The sequence below is a fragment of the Paroedura picta genome, chromosome 4, assembly GCF_049243985.1.
Source record: "Paroedura picta isolate Pp20150507F chromosome 4, Ppicta_v3.0, whole genome shotgun sequence".
Taxonomy (NCBI): Eukaryota; Metazoa; Chordata; class Lepidosauria; order Squamata; family Gekkonidae; genus Paroedura; species Paroedura picta.
This window is the reverse complement of record NC_135372.1, coordinates 70,069,717-70,093,124: the sequence shown is the minus strand read 5'-3', so window position 1 is coordinate 70,093,124 and position 23,408 is coordinate 70,069,717.

The following is a 23,408-nucleotide window of genomic DNA, read 5'->3' as shown; positions in this document are numbered from 1 at the left end:
TTCCATTTTTGTACAAAACCTTGAACAAAGGAAGATACTGCACTGCAAATTAAAACCCTGCCAGAATTTTTGTCTGGCAACAGTCACTGTTGAATATATGTATTTTCCCCCAGTTTGTTACCTTTTGCTGTTTTTAGAACTGTGCTGGTTTCTGCCTTTTAAAATGCCATGTCAGTTTTGAATTTTGTTTTAACAATGCATGCCTTTTACAATTTGAATCTGAGCTTGTGACTTAATGGCCTATTATGCACGGCAGCTGAAATGGCGGCATGGAGAACGCGGAGGAGGAAGAAGCAAAGCAAACCGCTTATACACGGGACGGAATGCAATGGCGGCAAAACCCAGAGTATCCGATTATGCACACGGCTACTTTGGAGCTGCTTTTGGTTGCGCCCTGGTCCCAGGAAGCTCCACTTTCTTCCGCATCTCGCTAACGTGGCTTTTTCAGTGGCATACGTTGACTCTGCGCCCGGTTGCCACCTGCAGTGTGCATAATTGGTGATTTTAGCCGCTGCCATTCCACTTCGAATGCGGACCTTCCACTCCGTGCATAATGGGCCTAACTTATTTCTCCTCTGCCTACAAAGACTAGAACCACTATAATCATGTTATCATTTGTTTGCAGTTAAAGCTGTGTTTCTTTGATTTATTGAATAGGTAATGCAGCCTTTAATATTCCAAGTAGTGGCAGGCTACAGGGGTTTTGATTTTTGCTGGTTTAAGGAAAGAAGGCCTGAGTGTGCATGAATTTGTGCTAGAAAGAACTCAGTACATAGCCTCGTTAGGACCTCAAATCTCCATCACAATGGAGTGTTCATATTTTTTATCTTGTTCTTCTGTCATGGAGTTCAGGATGGTGTACATGGTTCTTATCTTCTCCATTGGTTTATCGTCACAACATAGATTGATGTATATGTTAGGCTGACAGCAAACTAGGGAGCATCATGGCTGCACATTCTCCTTCTTTGGAAGTTTTAAAGCAGAGGCTAGATAGTCATCTGTCAGAAATGCTGATTTTATGAACTTAGGCAGATTATGGGTGGGTGGGCAGGAAGGGATGTGCCAGTGTTTGTCTCTTCCTTGAATACCAAGGGAAATGCTGATTACCACTGTGGGATGCTAGGCGAATTTCCTCCAGGCCAGGCTGGATTCTGGAGATTTTTGGTAGGGGGATCACTTGGGCATGAAATTGGTGTCACTGTGGGTGAGCAAGTAGTTGTGAGTTCCTGCATTGTGCAGGGGGCTGGACTAGATGACTCTGGAGGTACTTTCCAACTATTCTGTGATTCTGTATTTGAACCAAGGACTCCCCAGTTCTACTCCAACACTCTAATGGCTGTGCTGTACTGTTTTTATTCCATCATGTACCTAGAAACTGACCCAAGCCAGTTACATTTTATTGCCACTAAGGTGCTTTGAAAAGCAAGGAGACTTAATTGGGGCATGGCCAACATGTATTAATTGATACTAAGCTTTAGACAAGAGTCACCTTAGTAGTGTTGGAGCCAATTCCTGTGTTTTGAATATGTTAAGATTTTTAAAATTCAGGAACACTCCTGGATGACCTAGAATTGCCTGATCTCTTAATATCTTGGAAGCTAAGCAGGGCAGAGTCTGCACTTACTTTCTTTATTCCATTGTCAATCCTGTTGAATTCAGATCGCTTTGAACTCGATTCTTCCTTCCCCCCCCTCCCCATTGAAACAGGAAAGTCTTCTGCACGTGGTTAGGTGGGGGGGGGGGGCTCTTTCTTTTCTTGAAGCCTCTTTCTTTCTTTTCTTGAAGGGGGGGGGGGAGAGGAGCCAGGCAGGGAGCCTCTTTCTTTTCTTGGAGGGGAGGGGGAGAGGATCGAAAAATGCAGAGGAGGGAGGAAAAATCCAGGACCGACAGAAGTTGAGAGAAATTAGGAGCTTCTCCTTTAAGGCAAGCGTGTCACATAACCAGGTGTGGCCTATCAGAGGTTCTCTATCATGGAGCTTACTTTCCCAAATGAATATTGAGGATTTTCAGCACTCTGAGATATGGCACAATAAATGTAGAGTCACTCCGAATCAATCCTTGCTACAGAAGGAAAATTAAAATCGCCCAAAATCCAAATGGAAATTGCATTCTGTGTAGAGGGCAGGGACTGAATCGATCTGGGGCTGGAATAAAAGCTCCGTGCAGTTTACACCCAGGTCAGCCCTGGTTAGTATTTGGATGGGAGATCACCAAGGAAGTCCAAGGTGGCTACACAGCAGCAGGCACAATGGTGAAGCACCTCTGTTGATCTCTTGCCTTAAAAACTCTAATGCATTACCATAAGTCAGTCCTGACTTGATGGCCCTCTACCCACATAAACACACAAAGGATACTGGCTGCTTAAAGATTTTATGAGATTCAGTTAGGCATACTAAGGATGAAATGACTTCTTTCCATCTGCTTCTTTTGAGAGCCTGGAAATGCATTCCAAGTCCTCCTTACATTCTATGTTGCTACAACAATGGGAAAAATACTGGAAATGAGGAATAAACACTTTGAATAACATAAATCTACTTTTCTGTCCAGGATTATTGTCCATTCATAAATATGCATGGATTTTTCAGCTTTTTAGAACATCATAGTCATAATTATAGTGATGACAACATAATTTCTCTCTCTTTTTTTTTCTTTTTGCAAAGGCAGAATAAAGGTATGAGTCAGAACAAAGCACCAGTCAATATTCATGCTAAAACTATGTGTTGTACTCTAAAGGACCTCTTGAAGCCTCAAGCAAATTGCAGCTGTAAGTACTGCATTTAAAGCATAAGACTTTTGTAAAAAAATAATAATGAGTTTGAGCCTGTCTGTACTAATTTCTACAATTTGTACCAATTTTTCTTTCTCATGGCAGGCCTCCCTTATGTAGTAGCTCAGGATCCCTATTCCCTGGAAGTAGCATTCCATGGTACACATTAGGGTCAATTAGGGTCAATCTTGGGGTTAGTTTAGTTTGCTCTCGCTGGGGAGTGGTTAAGTTTAGAAGGAGCGTTAGAACTAAAGAAAAGTCAGAGGTGTTATTACAAATAATATTTTTATACATGGGTGTAGGGAAGTGATATGAATTCACAATTATACCCATATTTTTTACTTGTAAAATAATATTTTTAAGTATTTATATACCCCATGAGCTTTCATAACCATCCCTAGCCCTAACACTCCTGCTATAAACCACTCCTCAACATGCTATAACTAAGACAACTCTAACTCCCAAATTGATCCTAATCTGAATTAGGGTCAGTTAGACACTGAATTAGATCCTTGATTAAACCTGCTATGAATCCACAATTATGTACATACTCTCTCCTAGGCCTAACACAGCCTCAAAAATTAACCATTCGCCAACCCGGACTATAGCTAAACTAACTATAATCCCATGAATTACACTAACATGAATCCATAATTTTACATATTTTTACATGTAAAATAATGTAAAAAATATTTGTACAACTTTAACATGACTCTTATATTTCCATATCCCTAATGTTCCCTCTGAACTGAACCACTCCCAAACCCAAATTATACCTAAACTAACCATAAACCTAAACCCAAGTTTTACCCTGCTATGAATTCACAATTTGTTACATATTTTTAAATGTAAAATAATGTAAACAAATATGTATACAGCCCATGGCTTTTCTTAACCATGTCTAACTCTTCCTTAGGTCTAATACTGCCTCTAACCTGAACCATTCATCAACCTGAACTATACCTAAACTACCCCTAATCGTGACCTCAATATTTACCCTAATACCAATCCACAAGTTTTAACATATTTCTGGGGGGAAATAAGGTTTAAAAATTTATATTTTTAATTTATATATTTATATATGCCATTTATATATACCATAGGCTTTCTTAACCATGAATCTTAAGCATAACTCTTCCCTAGAACTAATGCTCCCTCTAAAATGAGCCACTTCCGAATACAAACTATATTCTAGCTAACATTAATACTAAACTCAACATTTACCCTGATAGCAATCCACAAGTTCTAACATTTTTTACTTATAAAATATTTCAAAATCATGTTTTATTTATTTATTTATTTATTTATTTATTTATTTATTTATTTATTTATTTATTTATTTATTTATTTATTTATTTATTTATTTATTTATTTATTTATTTATTTATTTATTTATTGGACTTATAGCCCGCCACTCCCACAAGGCTCGTAGCAGGTTACAATCAATAAAACCCCCAATAAAACCCCCATAAAACCCCCATAAAACCCCTAATACAATAAAATCCTCCTAAAAATCAAGTAAGCCTAACCTAACCCCATGGCCTTTCCTAACCATGTCTCTAACTCTGCTGTTGGCCTAATGATTCCTCAAAACCTATATGCTCCACAACCCAATCTATAACTAAGATAATCATAATCCTAACTCACATGATTTACCCTAACAGGAATCCACAATTATTTTCTCAGTTTTACATGTAAAATAATGTAAAAAAGCACAAAAACTTATATATCCCAAGGCCTTTCCTAATCATCTATCTAACTCTTCCCTAGCTCTAAGGGGGAAGTGACCATGTCCTCATAGAATTCCTTTTGAGATGGGGAGCCGAAGCTTATATCCAGACGCGGATGTTGGATTTTCGTAGGGCAAACTTTAATAAACTCAGAGACATGATGAGTGTCATGCCATGGACGAGAATGCTGGAAGGGAAGGGAGCATGTGAAGGGTGGGCGCTACTCAAACAAGAGCTATTGCATGCTCAATCAATGACTATTCCAGAAATACGAAAACACTGCAGGAACTCTAAGAAGCCTATTTGGATGAACAGAGAACTTCAAGAGGAACTAAGAAAGAAAAGCAAAATGTTCAGGAAATGGAGGGAAGGACAGAGCTCTAAAGAAGAGTACCTACAGGTTACTAGGCACTGTAGATCAATCATCAGAAAGGCCAAAGCTGAGAGTGAGCTAAGATTGGCCAGGGAAGCCCATTGTAACAAGAAAAGATTTTTCAGTTATGTGAGGAGCAAACGTAAAGTCAAGGAGGCAATAGGCCCACTGTTAGGTGCGGATGGACAAACTCTAACGAAAGATGCAGAGAAAGCAGAAAGGCTTAGTGCCTATTTTACATCTGTTTTTTCCCACAGGTCAAAGTGTTTAGGCACATCTAGAGATGGCTGTAGCCAAAGGATAGTGTCTGGGTGGCAGGTTAACATGGATAGAGAGGTGGTCGAGAGGCATTTAGCTGCACTGGATGAGTTCAAATCCCCTGGTCCAGATGAAATGCACCCGAGAGTACTCAAAGAAATTTCCAGAGAATTTGCACAGCCCTTGTCCATCATCTTCGGAACCTCTTTAAGGACTGGAGATGTCCCGGAGGACTGGAAAAGAGCAAACATTATTCCGATCTTCAAAAAAGGGAGGAAGGATGACCCGGGAAACTACAGACCAGTGAGTCTGACCTCTGTTGTGGGGAAGATAATGGAGCAGATATTAAAGGGAGTGATCTGCAAACATCTGGCGGACAATTTGGTGATCCAAGGAAGTCAGCATGGATTTGTCTCCAACAGGTCCTGCCAGACCAACCTAGTTTCCTTTTTTGACCAAGTAACAGGTTTGCTGGATCGGGGAAATTTGGTTGATGTCATTTACTTGGATTTTAGTAAAGCTTTTGACAAGGTTCCCCATGATGTTCTGATGGATAAGTTGAAGGACTGCAATCTGGATTTTCAGATCGTTAGGTGGATAGGGAATTGGTTAGAGAACCGCACTCAAAGAGTTGTTGTCAATGGTGTTTCATCAGACTGGAGAGAGATGAGTAGCGGGGTACCTCAGGGTTCGGTGCTCAGCCCGGTACTTTTTAACATATTTATTAATGATCTAGATGAGGGGGTGGAGGGACTACTCATCAAGTTTGCAGATGACACCAAATTGGGAGGACTGGCAAATACTCCGGAAGATAGAGACAGAGTTCAACGAGATCTGAACACAATGGAAAAATGGGCAAATGAGAACAAGATGCAATTTAATAAAGATAAGTGTAAAGTTCTGCATCTGGGTCAGAAAAATGAAAAGCATGCCTACTGGATGGGGGATACGCTTCTAGGTAGCACTGTGTGTGAACGAGACCTTGGGGTACTTGTGGATTGTAAACTAAACATGAGCAGGCAGTGTGATGCAGCGGTAAAAAAGGCAAATGCCATTTTGGGCTGTATCAACAGAGGCATCACATCAAAATCACAAGATGTCATAGTCCCATTGTATACGGCACTGGTCAGACCACACCTGGAGTACTGTGTGCAGTTCTGGAGGCCTCACTTCAAGAAGGACATCGATAAAATTGAAAGGGTACAGAGGAGAGCGACGAAGATGATCTGGGGCCAAGGGACCAAGCCCTATGAAGATAGGTTGAGGGACTTGGGAATGTTCAGCCTGAAGAAAAGGAGGTTGAGAGGGGACATGATAGCCCTCTTTAAGTATTTGAAAGGTTGTCACTTGGAGGAGGGCAGGATGCTGTTTCTGCTGGCTGCAGAGGAAAGGACACGCAGTAATGGGTTTAAACTTCAAGTACAACGATATAGGCTAGATATCAGGAAAAAGTTTTTCTCAGTCAGAGTCGTTCAGCAGTGGAATAGGCTGCCTAAGGAGGTGGTGAGCGCCCCCTCACTGGAAGTCTTCAAGCAAAGGTTGGATACACACTTTTCTTGGATGCTTTAGGATGCTTAGGGCTAATCCTGCGTTGAGCAGGGGGTTGGACTAGATGGCCTGTATGGCCCCTTCCAACTCTATGATTCTATGATTCTATGATTCTATTATTCTAATGCACCATCTAAATTGACTCAATCAGCAACTTGACTTATACCTAAACTTACTTATAAAATAATGTAAAAAGATATTTAAATACTCAATGCCCTTTCCTAACCATGTATGTAGTTCTTCCCTTGAATTAATTCTCCCTCTATACTGAACAACTTCCCAACTTGAGCTATAACCCTAAAATAAATATTTACCCTAGTATCAAATTACTATATATATTGATTTGTTGCAATGGAGAGACCCATCTAGCTGGCGTGTGAGCTGGCGAGTCATCGTTACCATGATCCCCTGATTGAAAAAAATCCCCCCCCCTGCATGGGTGCGATTTTCAGCCGAAATTAAAGGGAACTTGCAAACGGAGCTGTGTTGTGCTTGGGGACTTAGGGGAGCTTTAAAGCACTTCTGTGGTGGGACTGTAGCTGGAGAAGCCTCGCTGGGTGAATGAAGGCTCGCTGGTTCGTTACTTTCTGCTCACTCTGAGAAAAAAAAATGGCGATCGCTTCGCCGGAAGTTCGGAGGAAAGAGCCAGGGGGAGGGACTTTGCTGGAACCGCAACAATGAGAACGCACAGGTATTCTTCACTAGTGTTGCAGATTGTTTGCAAGAGTGTAGCGCTTTTCAGAGGGTGAATCCACTTTTCCCAATTTCCCTTTAAGCGCTACAACGAATCGCTTTTTGCGGGACTGTTTCAGGAGTGTGGCAGATTGTGTGCGTTGTCTTGCAGAACTGCAAATTAGTAGCTTTTACAATTTGCAAGGCTTCTGCTACATTGAAGTCATACGGAATGGCCCATAGAATTTTCCTCTCCATAGGAAACAGTGAAAATCAGTGGACATAGAATTAGACCCCTTGGTACAATTTACTTGGATCTTGGGAAGGGAATCTTTTGTGGACAGGCAACCCTAAATCCACTGCAATGTTGGTGTTTTCATTTGAAAAACAGACAGTTCCACCCTCCATGGAAATATTACCTATAGGGAACAATGGACCCAAATAATTTTGGAATTTTGGAGAAAATTAAAAATGATCACTCCCTAAAGGGGAGTAAACTAAAAGTAGTATTTTGATTCTTGAAATGCGATAGAATATATAACAAACTAATAACCAATGTTAGAGTCACTTCTCATCAATTATACTCCTTATAGGTCCATTATGCACAGGCCATAATGCTCGCGCTGGCAGCAGCAGCGCTTCGGTTAAAATCACCAATAACGCTTGCTGCCGCCACCAGCGCAGGCACCTCCCAGCCCAGGGCTATGGAAGGTCCACATTCAGTGAACATGGGATCTTCTGTAGCTTCCTGGGTAAGCTGGGGCTGCGGCGGGCCAGTGCTGTGCGTATTCGCCAGTGCCAGGCTGTTGTCCTGCCAAGCCCTGACACTACGGTGTCCCTATAGGGACACCACATGCCCATGCAGGCTCTGTGGAGCCCTAGAGCTGGCAGGGGCAACCCCCTGCCTCCACCTGAGTTTGCAGAGAGGGCCTGGCCCCCCACTCCTCCCCGAGCCATCGAAACCTCCCCTCCCTGCCGCGCTGGCTTACTTTCTGGCCCCAGTATTCAGTGCGTGTGCTACACCGGGGCAGCTCAGCATGCCCCGCCCCTGTACATACACGGGGCAGGATGCCCCGCCACAACGGAACGGCAGCAGCATGCAGTAGCTGCCGCCATGCATAAGAGGCCATAAGCAATAAATACCAAGTGAATTTCTTTCTGACAAATAAGTTGAAAAAGTATTGGGAGGGGAACTGTCCAGTTATTAAGTACCAGCTCCACCAACAGCAAGTGAACATTGTTTGTCTGGCAGTGTCTAATTGAACAGCAAATAGGGCTAAAGGAATCTTTGCTTGAAATTAGTATTAAAATGTTTTTCAATTCTGTCCAAACCACACTAACTAATGAAAATGCTAAAATTATGTTGTGAGTTATTGCAACAAGGCAAGAAACTCTTTAAAAGATACCCAGAAGACAATAGTCATTCAGCTCTTTGATGTGCAGTAGGTCAGAATTGATGGATGCTTTGTTTTCAAGCTTTCCATAATAATGAGCTAGAAATTCAAGACACCCCTTCCCCCTTGCTATTTAGCTGAGGAAATCAAGCTTTGCTTCATTTCCTGACTGTGCACCTTTGATTGCCACAGAGACTTGTTTCATACTTTGCACTCTGGTGAATTTAATTACCAGTTGTTGCCAAATTTATATTAGGGGTTTGACTATTAAAAATTCCTCTTAACATAATGCTGAGCACTTAATGGTACTTAAAGAAGCAAATGAAGCTGCATTACAAGAAAGCACTAATCAGAAGGCCAGAAAAGCCCCAATCATCTGGAGTAGTTAGTTTCATTTAAGAGCATATATGATTTAATTTAAAACCTGTAAAACTGAAATATTGCTTAGGAGAACATTACACAAATCAAATATATGATAGTGAAAAAAACTGTAGTTAAAAATTGTATAATTAGCTTAGCTAAACAAAATCAAAATGATTTAAATAACTAATGGCCATTGCATTCCTTGAGTTTTCCTATCCCTCACCTGGATTTCCTGTCCTATTACAATAGTGCAATAGACATTGATGTGTAGATCCAACCTAGCTTGGATCCAAAGGTGGCCTTCTTCTCATGAAGGACTGCCTTCCATTCCCATACGTTTCCGCCCATGATTGGAAACTCCCTTCATGAGTGCAAGAACGTTAAACAACCTTATGAATCTTCAGTTGCTGAAGAGCTAAATCCCTTTGGCTCTCCAGAACCTTACAAGAAACTATCTTGAGCAGCAAGACTGTCTGAGGCTGGGATAAACTTTTGCTAGCTTTGTTCTCCCAAGTTCTCTAGCAGCAATGAAAGATTTGAAAAACCACCTTAGCCTCTTTGTTGAACTTTTTAAAAGCCTTTATAGCATTGTAAGCTTCATTGGGTGGCTATATTAGCAAAAATTGGGGTTATAAATGTTCCAAATAAATAAATATTAACGCAGTCAATCCATTCAGTTACCATATGAATGAAGTCATCCAAAAGTTGAGATCATCATGGAACATCTATAACAGTTATCTCACACATATTATTAAAATAAAGGAGTCTTCTTGCACTAACAAATTGATTGTTAGGTGAGCATGGGCAAGATCCCACTTCATTGGATGAATGAAGTATTATATTCATCAAGCAGATGAATGGGGTGCTGTGACCAGAGTAGTGAAAAAGGCATAAAATGAAAGAACTATCATCTATGACATTTATATGCAAAATGCCAAAGAGTATAAGATAAGTCTGTGACCATTTATAAAAGGCAGGCTACCTTTTGAGGAAACAAAACTACTAAAACAGAAAATTGTGACCAGTGGAGCCTATCCTTATTAGAATTTGTTCTTGCATATGGGGACTAAAAGAGTGGATGTACAACTAGGTCCCATTTCCTAGTGCTGCCAACTGTTGGGAAAGTCTTGGAGATTTTGAAGTGAATACATGTGTATATTCACAGAAATGCAACAAGCCAAAGAGTAGAAGCCATGCACATGTTCAATTCTAGCCATGAAAGTTCATGTGCATGTGCACATAATGGGTACAGAATTATAATATCCCAGAAAGATATACTGAACATTATACCATAATAATTACATTCTAATAACTACCTCAAATTTCTTAAAATGCATTCAGACAAGGAGAAGAAGAAATAAGAAATATCACAAATGCAGGCATGAGGAAAAAAATGGGCGAAAAACTTGTCATACACTTCTTAATAGTAGAATTACAGCTTGTCATATTAGGAAACCAATCTTGAAAGCCCTCTTCTCTAAAGACCCCCCAGAGTTCAAGAAGATTCAACAAGGAGGTCCAAAGTGGGTGCCCGTATCTGGCCTCATGGTATCCAATGGAGCAAGAGTAGAACAGAGAATCTTCCCCATCATTGGATACAATGAGGCTGAATGGGGACACCCACTTTGGAGGCCCCAAGAATTGGACCCCCTGGTCCAATCTTCTGGAAATTTGGGGGGTCTTTAAAGAAGAGGGTTTTCAAGCTACTCTGAAAGTTTGGAGACTTTAACTCAAACCCTCACCTCCACCCCAGGCTATGGAGGAGTTGGAAAGGTGAAAATTTCCATAGACTTTAGTGGTGGAATCGCTTCAAAGTTGTCTGAAATTTTTCCTGGCCCCAGATCTGAATCAGCTGTTTCAGATGGTTTTAAATCAGTCTGAATCAGGTCCTGTAGAACCCAAAATGGTCCATTTTTTTCTGCACATGCCTGACAGGAAATTGCATACAATGATCAGGTGGTGGCAGTGGTTACCCTAGAGCAGGTATTCTCAATTTTTTTTACTGTTGGGAAGCCACTGAAACATTCTTCAGGCTTTGAGAAACCCCAGAAGGGGCATGATCATGCAGAGTATGGTTGGGTAACATAGCTGTGTGTGCAAGCCTACCTGGAGCCCCTCCCCTTATCACCCCCATTGTCCATTTTGGGAGAATGTTCATATCACCCAATAAATGTATAACAATTTTTGTAAAAATATATTAAAATTAATAAACTCATATCAATTCAGAAAACCCTTTCAAGAAAACCCAGGGTTTCACAAAAACCTGATTGATTGATTGATTGATTGATTGATTGATTGATTGAGAGAGAGAGAGAGAGAGAGAGAGAGAGAGAGAGAGAGAGAGAGAGAGAGAGAACTCTTTGGAGTGGGTAGGGTGGAATAAGGCCTGCAGACCAGACCAGATCAACATCATGCCCAAAGGTGCTTTGACTGTAATCTTTCCAAACAAGACATACAAAACCAGGTTTGGGAAAGGTTTCAGCAAAACTGGGGAAAACTCAAAGAGAATAAGCATTTTTCAACTCATATATATGCTCCTGAGAACACTAATACAATAAGGAAGCCAGGGCAGAGCAAAAGTTCCATGTGGAAACTGCTGGTGTTACTGTTTTTGTTTTGTTTTACAAAAATGGAGACAAACATTGCCACTTCCTGTGGGTTACCTTACTGTGCTCAATTTCTTTCAGTGTTTTTCTTCAACCAGGCTGATTTTTGATATAAGATGCAGAGAGGGACAGAATGTGCTTCAAAAAATGAAGTGAAGCAAGGTATAGTGAGGGAGAAGAGTAGCTCCTCTTCTTCACATTCTCCAGTCTCCATAGCTACTCAGCCAATGAGTCATCCAGATGAACAGTAGTCTTTTAACAGTATCTGCAACAGTTGCCAAGCTGTTGCATTTAAATTGAGGCTTTTTCTCACACTCTGGTGAACCCCAATTAACATACTACATCAACTATAAGAAACTACATACTACATCAACTCTAACAAACAAACTATGCACAATCATATCACTTCCTTTTTTGCAGTAACTTATGCACTCTTATATCTAGGATAAGGGAGTAGGTCAATTAACTGAAGAGACTGAACACTGTTGTATATGCCTCAGCTGCAAAATTCATTTTAGAAAATTTCTAGCTAAAATGGAATGAAGGAGAAGAGGAATACAGCACAAAGAAACCTGCCTGAACCATCAAGGGACAAGGTGTGAGAAATCTATCCTCCATGCCAGGGACTTCCAGGAGGTCTTTGCAGATAATGCAAATAGTATTGTGGTTTCTGAGAATTAGATACGATGAATCAGCAAGGCATCAACAGAATCTTCCTCCAGACCTTTTGCATACAAATAAGCCAAGAGCACACCTTTCTATTACAAGATGCCAGATTTGATAGGGAATAGAAGATGACCTCTGGTGAAAAATAGAACTGTCTGTATTTTCTTGTTTCCTTCATAATTCCTGTTTTAATTGATATACCTAACCCCATGCCATCCATCATTTAAATATTGGCTCAAGATTTCAGAGCAATATTCTAATGCCAAATCTCAGTTGTGATGCTGCATGAAAAGTCCACATGCCAGTTCTGAAACAGCTGCGCTCAGCCAAAACTCAGCTTTAGTTAGCCAGGAAAGTTTTTTTTAAGAGACCTTTTCCCACAAGCATGTTGAACTGAATTAAAAGAAAAGAGTGAGCTCGTCACATGTGCTTTCCAAAAAGCTGTTCCCAAAGAATGGTAATACTTGCAAATTCTACTATAAGAAAATACAATAGAGATGGACAGCTTGGTTCAGGGTGCTCCCCCAACCTACGCCTGACCAAAACCGAGCCAGAATTTCCATGAATCAAACTGGCCAACTTTCCCTTTCCTCTAGCCATGGCTTGCCCCAGCCAGGAGAAAGGAGGGGGAAACACCTAGGAAAGGTTAAATTGGCTGGAAGCCATTTAACCTATCTGTTTCACTTCCTCCCTTTTTGCTTCTCACTTTGGAGCATGGGGGAGTGAAATGGCTTGTTGTCATTTAATTTAAAGAGCTGATGTGCAAATTTGCCCTCCTATTAGGTTTAAATGGCTGGCAGTCATTACAGCATTAGGATTACTGCCCCCGACTTCCAAGTGAGGGGAAGCAAATCTAACAGATGAAATGGCTGCCAGCTCCTTCAGTTGTTATGCTGAAATGACTGCAAGCTATTTCACCTATTTTACTTCCCCTCACTTGGAAGTGGGAGGCAGTGAAACAGATAGACTAAATGGCTTGCAGTCATTTCAGCCTAACAGCTGATGAGCGAATCTGGCACACTGTTAGGTTTAAATGGCTTGTAGTCATTTCAGCCTAACAGCAGGGCAGGTACGCCCACCAACTGAAGTTGTAGTTTACAGCATTAAAATTTCAGGGTGTCAATGTTTGTAAAATAATGTTTTAATGTGATAAATAATTATTGCTAAATCTGTGCATTCTGAATATAATAAATCCTAATCAACTTCAAAACATGTCCTTTTTATTATCGTTAGAAGAGCAATCAATGCAAATGAAATGTCTTTCAACTTTCAGATCTGAACCAAGAGAGAATTTATTCCATTTGATAATACGCGTGACTTGAACATTTTGACATGTTTTTAATTAGTGAATGCAAAGATAACTTTATATTTGCTACTAAAATGTGATATTTCAAATTATCTATCGGCCAGTAAATTTAAAACTGAAAAATTATAACAAATATTTAAGGATAGTGTGGAGAAAAGGAACAATTTCAGTCACAACTGGATCTTAGTTGGGAGCCAGCCACCTTCATCCTCTGACCCTCACAATGACATCTTTCAAACAGCAGTATTCTATTTCACATGCATCTGTCATTTCAGAATTATTCAACTTTATTTCAAGTGCACATGCTTAGATCTACCACATGTTTATTTCAGTATAGCCAACTAATGGCAAAAGTCATCTGAGACTCTAAGAATTTTCTAGACTTTAATGGCTGTAGAGAATATTTTACAGCATACATAATTTAATTTAGGCTCTGACTATACTGTGCAACACCAGTAAGTATGTTAACATTACATTTACAGAGAACCTGGGATATATCATTTTGCTGGCACCTTTCTGCAGCACTTCACTTTTATTGGATTCCCTGCTGTGATGTCACGGAACTTATATATACCCTAACAGGTGAGAGTGAAGGATCAATGACAGGATGCTGTCAATTTGGCATATGTAATGAGAGAAGTGGATGATCTTTTTAAGTGGATAGAAACCTTACACAGAGGCTAGCAACACAAATTTATATCTGGAATACAAGGATGTTTAGGAGAGAGATTTAGGTATAGGACAGCTGCAGACTTAGGGAAATGTAGAACAACAATGCCACAAAAATGCCACATATTATTTCCAAAAAGCCTAGCAAATCTTTTGCTGCAGGCCTCAGCCATCCCTATAGTATTCTCTTTTAAATTCTTCTTGAACATACAATATGTGTTTCAATTACAATACCTCATTACAGCATCCAGCTTACATTTCAACCATCCAATTATTCAATTAAGCACTTGCATACAAAATGACCTTCATGCTTGTCTCTCTCAAAGTGCCCGGCCATAACAGCATGAATGGCATGTTCAAACTAGTCCAACTCCAAGCCAACTCCCAGTCCAATTATAAAAGCAGGCAGAGTGAGGAAGAGAGATGTGGAAGGAATAGCTCTTGTGTTCAAAAATGACAACATGACCTCTGAAAACTTCATGAAGCTGTGTGCCAGCAAAAACAGCTGGGATGGAGTAGGTGAATGTTGTCATCAACAAGTTGTAAAGAGACCCTACAAAACCCTCAGACTGGCAAGCTATGACATGCCAAGAATGGCTATGCAAGTTGTCACAGCATAACATAAAATGACACATCTCTCTTTCTCTCTGCAGCTTGGTTTTTCTTTGCAAAACCATTACTCTTTAGTAAGCAATTGTTAGCAGAATGAAGTAAGGGATGTCATCTTTTCTTTCAAAAGCATGCCAGTATTTTGACATACTAAAATTAACAGCCACATTGATTGTTCACGGATGATTTACATATGACTATGTTCTGTCCTGGGACCCAATTTGTACATAAGTATCACCACTGGAGGAAATTAAAAATATGGTCCATTCCACACAGCGTTAATGTTGCTGAAGTCTCACCAGTGTGTAAGGCTTTTTTTAAACATTACACATGACGTCGTACGCAATCTGCAACACTCCTGAAACACTCCTGCAAAAATCGCTTCATTGTAGTGCTAAAAAAAAATGCTAGACTCTTGAGAACAACCTGCAGCACATCCGAAAAAGACATGTGCGTTCTCAATGTAGCGGTAGCAAGAATGTCCCTCCCTTAGCTCCCTCACCCAGGTTTCCAGCGTCGCGATCACCATTTTCCCCCCCTTAAACGGGAAAAAGCAACCAATAAGTGATGCTTCTTTAGCTGAAATCCCTCCACAAGCAATTGTCTGTAAAGTTTCTGAGAACAATACAGCCCCCTGTTCAACACTGCCCTAATTTCGGCCAGAAATTATTTTTTTAACTGTAAGAGCATGTAAAGGATTAAGCACCAGGTCCCACGCCAGAGAAAAAGGTCTTTCTGATACATCAAATGAACAAATATCCATTGCTACAGGTGTTTTCGGGTTTTTAAAAAACAGTTTTTAAAGGGAAGCATGAACACAACAGTTGGCTGTTCTGTTTGATTGACGGCCAGGGGCGGGAGGAAGCACGGAAAAATATCGCCTCCTTTGTTGCAATTTCGGCGACACCAGAAACTTGTGTATTACAAAAACAGCTCTGGTGGATGAGCCTTTTTTCTGAGAAAAACGGCTGTGTGCTTTACCAAGACCTGCCGCTAATGATTGCGGCGCTTTTCAATAGCTACATTGCCGGTTATGTGGATTGGTGTGAGAATTTTACAGTTATCTCTGTTTGATGTAAACTGCCCTGAGCCTTCGGGGAGGGTGGTATATAAATAAATAAATAAATAAATAAATAAATAAATAAATAAATAAATAAATAAATAAATAAATAAATAAATAAATAAAACATGTTACGCAGCAGCCCTAGTTTGCCTCTTGGCCTATCATACTCCCAATTTCAATCCTCACCCACTCCCCCAAACTGTCTAATTTGAGTCTCTTTAGCCTTCCCCCTTAATAGTCTTGGTTGATCTCTTTTGTCCTTTTGCCAACTCTGCAATGTCCTTTTGGACTTATCTAGTTCTAGGTTGCCAGCTTCAGGTATAAGATAAAAACATTAGGCAAAAAAATTGTTAAGAGACTTTCAGAATGGCTAAAGAAGAAGGAGGCAATGACAAGAGAAATACAGAAAGAGAGGAACACGGGTGCAGTGAAGAGATCATGTTGAAATATACAAGACTAGGGGCAAAGCCCTAGTATCCAAGAATACAACAGGCGCTAGAGCTTGGCAGTGGGAAGAGGAAGGGGAGGAGTTGTTCAGTCTGTAAGGGGATGGAATTGAATGTGTGTGTTGTGTGGGAGGTTGTAGTAGCATGGTGGCAAATGAGGGTATGGGTGTGGAGTTGGGTGTCAAGAACCTGTGCTTCTTGCTGGTAAGGGCTGGCCATAGGCTGCAGTTTGTTGAGTGTGGGAGAGGACTGACCTTTGGGAATTTTGGCATAGTGGTTACAGATGAGCTTTCGAAAGCCATGTCTTTAGATATGTGAAGGGAAAATCAAACTGGAGACTCTTCTTAGGGGAAGATTCCATGGCAACCAATTCCTCCCAGTTCTGCGTCATTTCCCTTCTTGTGTGAATTAGGCCACATTCACCGAAATACCCCTCTGGGGTAGTCACAGTACACAGGTGTCTACCCTGTTCCTTCTGTCTCCCATGTTTTCACTGTTGGTAAAATGTTATGTGTCCACATGCTTCTTTCATGGTTGCTCCTTAGAAGAACGGATTTTTGTACCCTATTGCTTACTACCCAAAGGAGTCTCAAAGCAGTTTACAAACACCTTTTCCATTTGTCTCTCCACAATAGTCAACCTGTGAAGCATGTGGGGTTGTGAGAGATCTGAGAGAAATGGGAATGGGCCGCAGTGACCCAGCAGGCCTCAGGTGTCTCAAAGCATTTTCCAATCATCTTCCCGTCCTCTCCCCATAGCAGACTCCACATGAGGGAGGTGGGGTAGCGAGCCTCACAGGGAAGATGGCAACCCTAAGAGGAAGACTCTCTGTGCACAGCAGTCTTGATCTTAGTAAGGTTTTTATACTGTTATTTTTATTTGCCAGGCCAAGGTTATTTGCCAGGCCAATAAGTAATTTCAGTCACTATGTGTCTCCAAACATTTACTTGTTCTCTATTTACAGTTTCAGGCTGTAAATATTTATTTAGATCTTCCTGCACTTTCCAGACTCACAGGACTGATGCTGGTCTGCCTGTCTGTGCCCCAGAATACAAACAGTTGCTGGTAAGGACTGACCATAGGCCATAGCCCAGGAGGGACACCCCTACACCACTCCCTCCCAACTGCAGGCAAAAATGGTTCATTTGAAGGCTGGACTGAGGCACTGTATGATTTTGAAGTCCGACCTCCAAACCTCCAGGAATATTTCCAACCCAGGGGTAGCCAACCTGCAGGTGTGGCCTGGAGAGCTCCTGGAATTACAGCTCACCTGCAGAGTATAAAGATCAGCTCCCCAGGCAGAAAGGGCTACTTTGGACAGGGTTGTGGTAGAGAAGAAACATTTAAGGCTTCCCACACAGGTTGTTGTTGAATTGAAAGACTTGAGGTCTTCTGCACAGGGTTGTTGTGCAGATGAAACAGGAGACAAAAGAGCCAGTTTCCTCTGCAGAATAACGCTGTGCAGTGGCCTCAAATCTGCAGAGAGTTGCAAAGAAGAAAGACCGCCTCTAGCAGAACTCCAGGCTTGGCTGCGTCTAACCCCCGGCCAGAGCAATATTTTAAGTGAGAAGGGACTTTTCTGTGGCCTCCCTGTCAGACAACTGTTTGGCAGAAGGGGAAAGATCCCCACCCTCAAAAGGAAGGTCCTCAGGCTCCCCTGCGTTGCTCTTGGAAAGGCCTCCTTCCCTCAGTCAGGGGCTGTCAGAGGCTCCTTCGCAGCAGGCCTGAAGGGGGGAGGGGGAGCACTCTGCATCCTCCTGCCAACTCTGTCAGGGTTCTGAGGCAATTTACAGTTGGACATGATAGTTAGGACAGCCTTGGGGCAAAAAAGGGCTGGTGCAGCCTCTGTTCTCATCCCCCTTGGCAGCCCTACTGACCTCCTCTCCCTGCAGTCAGGAGCAGACTGGGCTGAGTGAATGGAATTTTGGTCTGTCCTGGTGAGGGGCCAATAGGAAGGTGCTTTGCACACCTCCCCATTGGCTGCTTGGCCCTGGATGGACACTCAGAGGGCCCAATCAGGAGCCTGGACAGGGCCTGCCCTAACTCCTCCCCAGGTGGCCTTACCCTTTTATTTAATAGGAGCGGTTAAAGATCTGTAGTGTGCATGATTCAAAAGGATATGAAGAATATTTTACAGGAGGAGTTAGAGGAGATATGTATTTAGCATAGTTAGATTAGGTACCTCCTGATATTTTTCAAATAATCTCCTCCTTTGTTTTGATTGACTCATTTGGAGACTTTCTGCTCCTTAAGCACACTTCCTTCCTGCTTTTCTTCAGAATGGACTGAATTAATGTAGAATTACACTTAGACCGTTAGCTAAGACTCTCTACTCTTGTTGTTTCTTTTCATAATAAAACTACTTTATTATTTTAAGCAACCTGGAATGCTGTCCCTCTATGCATATTTATACTCTGCCATTAGAACAAGAGGAAGCCCTGGAAGCCATGAGAGGTGAGAGCTCTTCTCCTGAAGCAGAGACCTAGTGCTGAGGTGCTTGATGTAACAAACCATCCTGAAGAACAGAATTCAGAGTCAGGTGGGTGAAACCAACCTTCTTACCAGTAAAAACTTCTCAATACTTTCTCCCTTCCTTTTACCCCACCCGCCCCCCACCCAGGCCCCAGAAGTTGCTCAGGATGATGAAAAGGGCAGAGAATGTAATTATTGCACGAGTAGATAAATCATATAAGTGAACACATGTGAGCATGCATTGTTTCTACCTCATGGCAATGATGGCAGTGAAATATTCATATTTTCCTACCACCACTGAACCTGCATATAGTCATCTAGTTTCCCATCTCTAGAACGCCTTCCCACTGAAAGTTCATATGTCCCCTTCATTGTCTTCCTCTTTTTAGTTCTAGGTAAAGACACAAGTAATTGGCTAAGCATTTGGTTAAGTATCATGGACTATTTTATTCTGATGACTTTCACTTTTATTGATATTTTCTTATTTGATTTTAGTATAAGCTACCCCAAAGCACATTGTGGAGGCAGAATATAAATATGTTAAGCAGGTAGGTAAAGAGATTTAGAAGTCAAGTAAGTTACTTTAAAAATCAGTGTTATTAAACAAACCAGTTAAAGAACTTTAAAAAGAATGCGTTGCATTTCTGTGCCTAGAATGCAAGTTAAGTATTACAAACCAGGAACTTGCACATTGGAGTCTATAAGATCACCTTACACTACATATATTTATGATTGTGGCAGGACAAATTCAATTTATGTATCTATATACATAACATTGTGCCAGTCCACTCTAACAAAAAATCTAAAGGTTCCAAAGCCTCTGAGTGGTAGAATATCCCCCACACAGGGCCAACGGCCACTCTTGTTCAAGATTCCACACCTTCCCTCCCTTCACACCTGCTGTTAAGGAGCCTCTAACAGCCCCTGACTAAGGCAAGAGACGTATTTCTAAGAGCAACGCAAGAGAGTCTGTGGTCGTGGGCATCCTTTCCTTTTGAGGGGGAAAGCTTTCCTATTCTGCTTAACTGTTGGCTAACAGGGAGGCCAACAGGAATGGTAATTGCCAGAAGTAGGCCTCAGGCTTCAGAAGAGCAGACGTCACCAGTCAAGCAACAGACTGTGCTACCTAAGCCAGTGAAAGTGAGGTTTGGAAGTGGGGCTTCAAACGGGTACCATGCCTCTGAGTCCACTCTCCAAAGCAGCCATTTCTGCCTGAGGAGCTGATCTTTACAGTCTGGAGATGAGTAGTAGTAATTCTAGGGGCATTTCTGCACATCTGTAAAAACAGTGTTATGCCAGCAGAATGGTGTAATGCTAAATATAATCGTGCCTCCCAGCCCCTCCTCACCCTTTTCCTGCCTTGCTCCTCTCTGCCACTTTTTCACACTTCACACCCTCCACATCGCCTGCTTGAAATGGCAGGAGAGAGCAAAGCGGTTTAAACAAGACTTTTTGAACAGTACCATAAGGAAGGCCGAGCGTCAAAGAATTGAGGCTTTTGAACTCTGGTGCTGGAGAAGACTCTTGCGAGTCCCTTGGACTGCAAGGCGAACAAACCGGTCAGTCCTAGAAGAGATCAGCCCTGACTGCTCCTTAGAAGGCCAGATCCTGAATATGAAACTCAAATACTTTGGCTGCCTTATGAGAAGGAAGGACTCCCTGGAGAAGAGCCTAATGCTGGGAGCAATTGAAGGCAAAAGAAAAGGGGATGACAGAGAATGAGGTGGCTGGATGGAGTAATTGAAGCAGTCGGTGCAAACTTAAATGGACTTCAAAGAATGGTAGAGGACAGGAAGGCCTGGAGGATCATTGTCCATGGGGTCACGATGAGTCGGACACGACTTTGCAACTAACAACAACAACCCCTTCTGGAATCACAAGCCTTGTTAATTTTTAAAATTAATCTCAATCCCGATTTGGGGGGGGGGGCATGCTTTGTGCTATAATGTCTGGAAATTCTTTCTGGCATTGCCTGCATGTTTGTCCACCTATTCGTTGCTCCAGGATTTCAGATATTTTTAAAAAGATGATCCCGTCCCCAGGAGAGTGGTGCAGGAGCAAGGGTGGGATGAGGCAGTTGCCCTTCATGCGTTGCCTTCCTCTACTGGTTGCCTGTTAGTTGCTCTCCATTAGGTAGCACTACATAGGCTGGTGAATCCACTTTTTGGGATTCACCAACTAGCACTTTAAAATGAAGGATGTAGCTGACCATTTACTGCCTAGATGCTGCATGTTGGTGACAACATATGGAGGGGCTGGAATATAACAACAATGGAAGGGGGGTGGGCCGAGTCCGGGATGGGGAACAGAGGCTTGTCAGTCCGGGGCCAAGGAGTCAATCAGGAGCCTCACTGTGTGCAGCTCCCGATTGGCCCCCTGACCCCCGAATTGCCATTCCAACCAGTTGGGAGGCGCATAGCGCCTTCCAACCGGCCCATGAAGTCGCCCGCCTGCAGCCACCTGCCACCATTACAACACTTGCCGGGGACCCCACAGATAGGCGCTCGGCCACTGCGGCCTTCCATGCAGCCACGAGTGCGACACCGTCAGAAAAACCTCACTGCCTTTACGCCGACTCCTTGAGCCACACCTCCCCCCCGCCCACCTTCCTGCCACCATTCATGGGATGACGTAGGGAGCCCCATGACTGAGTCCCATTGACTGCCCCCACCTGAGCTTCAGCCACCACTTTTTCTTCCTCCTCCTTCTTCCCCCATGTGCAGGCCGCCTGAGCTCCCTCTCCGCCAAGCGGCTTGCCCAGCCACAAGAAGACCTGGAAAGCCCGCCTGAATCGGGCGGGAGGGGCCAGGGGGGAAGGCTTCAGGGCAGCCAAAGGCTTTGCCCGCCTCAAAGCCATGGAGTCGGCCAGGAGGGGGGCAGGGGGGGAAGCCCTTCTAGCGCCCATTGCATTCACACATATAATGGGTTTTAAATCTAGTTTGTAATAAAATGTATCCCACTGCTGGCATCTAGCTGGTACAGATCAAAGGATTACCATATGCTTGGCTTTGTTCAGTGGTGATTCATTAACAACAATCTGCTATATTCTGAATATCAAAATCATATTCTGGCTTCCGTTAGTACCTTTTAAGTTAGTATTTTGCTAATGAGACTAGATAGTTAAAAATTGCTCTTTCACAATGAATTCCTGAATCAAATCTTTTAAAAGATATCATGAAATCAGATGACTAGCACATTACAGTGTGGTGACCAGAATCTGACCTGTATATCATTCCAGTTTTAAGTAACTGGCATCAGAAATTCTTCACAGTCTTTGCTTCTAATTTTGTGAGTTTACAGGACTCTTCTTTTTCCAACCAGCTACTAGAATGGAGTAGGGATGGGAGTCGGGATAAGAAGTTCATTCATGAACCAAACCATTTTGTGGACCACCAAACCCTGTACTAAGGGACTAAAGTCCCTTGAAACAGAGTTTGCAGAAAGCTTCAAAACTGCTGAGCAATGGGAAGCAGCCTGCTTCTCACCACTCAGATGTTTCAGGCTGTATTATCAGGCTGTTTCACTGCTCAGCTGTTTCAGGACTCAACAAAATGCCTGTAAAACAGGCTTCCCACTGTTCAGCTGCTGTTGAGGCTTTTGTGGGGTACATATTTTTGCTCTGTCCACAAACTGCCATAAACGGCTTTAAAAGTTCTATCATAAACTTCAATTTGTGAACTGTGAGCAGGGCAAAATTCAACATGAATTTCACATTGTGGTTTGGTTTGTACCCATCCCTGTGACTGAGTAGATATAGCAATAGGCTTGTAAAACAGGGTAGTTGTCCCAAAAGTCTGAGGTCTTAATATTCTGCCGTTATTCTTCATCCAAATAATAATAATAATCCAAAAAGAAAAAGAGTAGAAACTTCTGGATTTGCCACCCTATCATTTTAAAAATGAAATTCCATAAGAAATCTAGAGGTGTTTCTATTCCTACAAATAGATCACAGCTAGGATCCAGGATATCTTTTTAAATGTAGATAATGAATAATTAATAATAAAAATAGAGTAAGCTTGCTGTAAGATATAACCTAAAATGATAGAATTAAGTATAGTCTTATATGTATTTATTAAAAAACAGCTTTAGTTCAAAACACACTTGATATAAATACCTCAAAAGCATTGTTATATACAACTTCTTGTTTCATTAAAATGTCCTTGCTTAAAACAACATAATTCATTTGTGTCATCATGTTCTGTGAAATGGAAACATGATCTCAGCAATACAGAGAAGAACAGCACCTGAATCAAAGCCCGTCTCCAATGGTGGTATTAAATATGACAAGGCAAGTACAAGGCAGGTCTAATAGCAAAAAAACCCTTTTGCCTTTTTTTTTTTTTAAGAGATGCTCAATGGAACATTTAAAAGGCTTAGTCTGTATCAGATCTAGAAAGCACCCCTGGGGCAGGCTTAAGTAACTATGCCATTAGGCACAGAGCTGCAAATTGCCTATTAAGCCTGAC